Source organism: Scylla paramamosain, chromosome 35 (assembly GCF_035594125.1).
Source record: "Scylla paramamosain isolate STU-SP2022 chromosome 35, ASM3559412v1, whole genome shotgun sequence".
Lineage (NCBI taxonomy): Eukaryota > Metazoa > Arthropoda > Malacostraca > Decapoda > Portunidae > Scylla > Scylla paramamosain.
Genome location: NC_087185.1, coordinates 4,783,431 through 4,787,500, shown reverse-complemented (window position 1 = coordinate 4,787,500; position 4,070 = coordinate 4,783,431).

Genomic DNA, 4,070 nt, shown 5'->3' with positions numbered 1-4,070 from the left:
GAGGAGGAGGAGGAGGAGGAGGAGGAGGAGGAGGAGGAGGAGGAGGAGGAGAAAGGAAAGGAAAAGACGAAAGAGAAGGAAACAAGTGAACAAGAAGGAAAGAGAGGAGAAAACGACGAAAGAAAGAGGATACAAAAAGCAACGAAAACGAAGGAAAGAGAAGGAAGACGAATAGGAGGAAGAGGAGGAAGAGAGTAAGAGGAATGAGAGCAATGAGGAAGACGACGGGAGGAGACATGAACATAACAGGTGAGAGGAATTAATGGCGGCCACTCGAGGGAGGCATGGTCAGGTGTGAGTGTTTTAATTCTCCTTCCTCCGTTCCTTCCTTCCTCCTCCTCCTCCTGCAGTGATGTGTGGCCCTTGTCTTGTAATTCGGCATCCCCATGAGTCTCCCTTGTGTCTGCGCAGCGCCCTTTTAACGACACTTTAATGCGCACATCTTTCTCTATTGTAAATGTGAGGATCTTCTTATTCCTCTTTAATATTCTCTTTTTTCTTTTTTTTTTGTCTATTTTTATTTATTTATTTATTTTTTTGCCTCGTAACTTGTTTTAAAATTTCATCGTCTCTTGTTGTTCGTTTTTTTTTTTAATTCTTTTCCTTTGTTTCCCTTTCTGGATGTGATATATTTTTTATTTTTTTTATTTCTAAGTGTCTTTTTTTTGGCTTTTCTCGTTTCATACAGTTTCGCTTTTCTCTCTTTTTTATTCCCGTCTCTCTGCGATTTCTTTTTCATTGTGTCTTTTTTTATTCTGTTTCGTATTGTCGCTTCCCTCCCCTTCCTTTTTATTTTTGTCTTATTCTTGCTTCTCCCTGTGACTTTTCCCCCGTTGTGTCTTTTTGTATCGTTTGGTATCAATTTTTTTTTTTTATTATTCGAATGTAGGTGCGATTTTTCAGGTGATAAGTAAATATAATGAATTTTCCTTTGTCCATTGCCAGAATGAATTTTCTTCTTTCCCGCAGTTCGATTTGATACATTTTTTTTCAATTTCTCTCCTGGTAAATTCCCGCAAGAAGCAAATCCTCCATCGCTCAACAATAGAAGGCGGAATAATGAACGCAATACGTGGCAACCCGGAAATAATTGACTTAATACGTACAAAGAAAATCGGGTACAAAAAAAAAAAAAAAAAAAAACGTCGCTTTTCTCCGCTGGAACGAACACACGAACTTTTCCGGCGTAACATTTTATCTGCAGTGACAAAGGAGCTCACAGGATCGAGTGTAATATTGGACCATAAGCTTCGAGGACCCTGAAACAGAGCGTATAATTAAACTTTCCGCCTCGGTGGTTCCTGGTCTCGGCGCTGAATTAAACCCGCTGCCCGAGCCGCTTCTGTCTTAAGGCGCCCTTCACGGAGCGTCCCTCCCACACCCATGCGAAGGCCCTCGAGGTGTAGGACAAGACAGCGTGCTCCTAAACATTTCCTCGTCTTATTTTCCCACAACTAACAGCCTCTAGTGAGTGGTATAAGGGGTCTCAAGGATAATTTTGTGGTTTAATGATAGTTTGGCAAGAATTTTGTCTTATCAGTAGGAAAAACACGGAAAAACACGACTGATAATCTTTGTAGCTTTAGAAAGTAGTCCTTATGGAAGAAGCAAGAGTTTAAGGATATGGGTCACGATACAGCGGTGGCGTCCCTCAGGAGGCCGACACAGAACCGTATTTGCATTGCTTTTCATGGAATAACAAGTAAAATGCAAGAAAAATGGAAAGAGTACTTTTAATTGCTCCTCCCCATTAAGAGATTGAAAAAAAAAAAGATAAATTTCAATCAGGTTGTTAAAATTACTTCTGCTGATACCAAATTGCTCAAGAAGTATATTTACAGCCAGTAAGTTTTTCTTCACTCAAAACCTTGAGTCGCCCTCATTACGTTTATTTCAACTCTGAAAATTCCAGTAACTGACAGCAAATTTTAAGAAGGACCTAATTCCTTCACTCAGGATATCACGAGTACACAAACACTTCAAAATACAAGAAGTCACACCCTCCAGGAAACACCAATGCACGATTCCCAGTCAATATGAACCACTCCGAACACAAATGTTAAGAGAAAACACCATTAATACACAAATTCATCGGATACTCGCCTTGCAGTCCTCCACCAAGGCACACAAGGCAAGAGAAGTCACACCCTCCAGAAGACACCAAGGTATGATTTAAGAACATAAGAACATAAGAAATAAGGGAAGCTGCAAGAAGTGACCAGGCTTACACGTGGCAGTCCCTCTATGAAATATACCTATCTATTTCCACCTATCATCCCCATCTATAAACCCGTCTAATCTTCTCTTAAAGCTCCCTAATGTCTTAGCACTAACAACATGATTACTGAGTCCGTTCCACTCGTCTACCACTCTATTTCAGTCAATGAAAATCACTCCACACACAACTATAAAAATTAAATACCGCTGATACACAAATTCATCGTACACTGGCCTTCCACTTCCACACAAAGCCAGACTGAAGAAAATAAAATAAGTCACTCCTCACTCCGTTCAAAAAAACACGAAGGTACAATTCCAGTCAATACAAACCACTCCAAAGACAGAAATAAAATAGAAACACCACTAATACATAAATCCATCGCGTTTTAGCCTCGCACTTCTCCACCAGGCAGACTAACCCAATGCCATCAGCGGGAGGATCACAAACATACATGAGAGAAAAGGAAAAAGACGGTGTTTCTGTGCCCCTCATCCTCCTTCTGCTGCTCCTTCTCCTCCTACTCCTCCTCCCTGACGAACCCTATTCCCAAAGTCTCCTTCGGTGTGTCCATGAATCCCAAATCGGCACTATAAGCTTCCCAAACACTTTTAAAGCTGTTTTTATTTACGTGTTGGGCGGCCGCCGAGTCCACAAGGTCGCCGAACTTTCAAACGAGTTGGTCATGAATAATTTTTCGCTCGCCTTGACTTCGATAAATCTCAAACGACGGGGCGGAATTGTGACAACATTTGCACCACGTCGCAGTTTGTCTTGTTATTCCTGTTTTACGAGCTGGTTTTCCTTTTTTTTTTTTTAAATATAAATAAATCAGATGTGAGGTGAGGTAGGACAGAGCGAGAGAGAGAGAGAGAGAGAGAGAGAGAGAGAGAGAGGGAGAGAGAGAGAGAGAGAGAGAGAGAGAGAGAGAGAGAGAGAGAGAGAGAGAGAGAGAGAGAGAGAGAGAGAGAGAGAGAGAGGAGAGAGAGAGAGAGAGAGAGAGAGAGAAAGACGCCATCAAAACCGAAAGGAACACTAATCTATCATTTTCTTTGGTTTCAATTGAGTTTTCATCAATTTAATCGTTCAACTGAGAAGAGGAAAACTTTACCCTTTTCCCTTCTCTTTTTTTCTTCCCTTCCTCCAACACCCCTGTCCTCCCTTCCTCCAGCACTTCCTCCTCCTGCCTCCTCCTCCTCCTCCTCCCTCCCTCATCAGAAAGGCGGAGACATTCGTAATCATCTGAGGAAATGGAAAGACTCTTGCAGAGGTTAAGAGGAATGGGAGGGGAGGAGGAAGGAGGAAGAGTGGGGAGGGGAATCGCAAAGAAGACCATGGAGGAAGAAGGAAAGGAAGCAGTGATAAATCGGTGTAAAAAGGAAAAGAGAGAAAGAGAGAGAGAGAGAACGTGCATGGCGGAAAAGGAAGGATGGAAAAAAAAGATGAAAGAGAAGGAAGAGGAAATGTACTGAAAGAGGAGGGTAAAAAGACTGCAGACGGACAAATAGAGAAGGATATAAGGAGAGACAGCAATAGTGCTCAAAAATCTATACATATCTATGGAAAACACGCCCTGCATCTCACTGACACGTATTATTGAGTCTGACTTTTTCCCATAAACAACACACACAAAACAGAAAACGAGAGAGAATTATTCAAAAGTCTAGGGAAGTTACCGTCACCTTTCACTTACTCACAGCACACGGTAATTAGCTTTTAACCGAATAAACACGGAATAAAAAGAGTTAATAGAGGGGAAAAAAAAAAAAAGACTGAACATTCATGCGGTTTGAAGGAGTTGAAAATGGCCAGACCAACTCCTTCTTTATATTCTGCAAACACGAAGGCACTT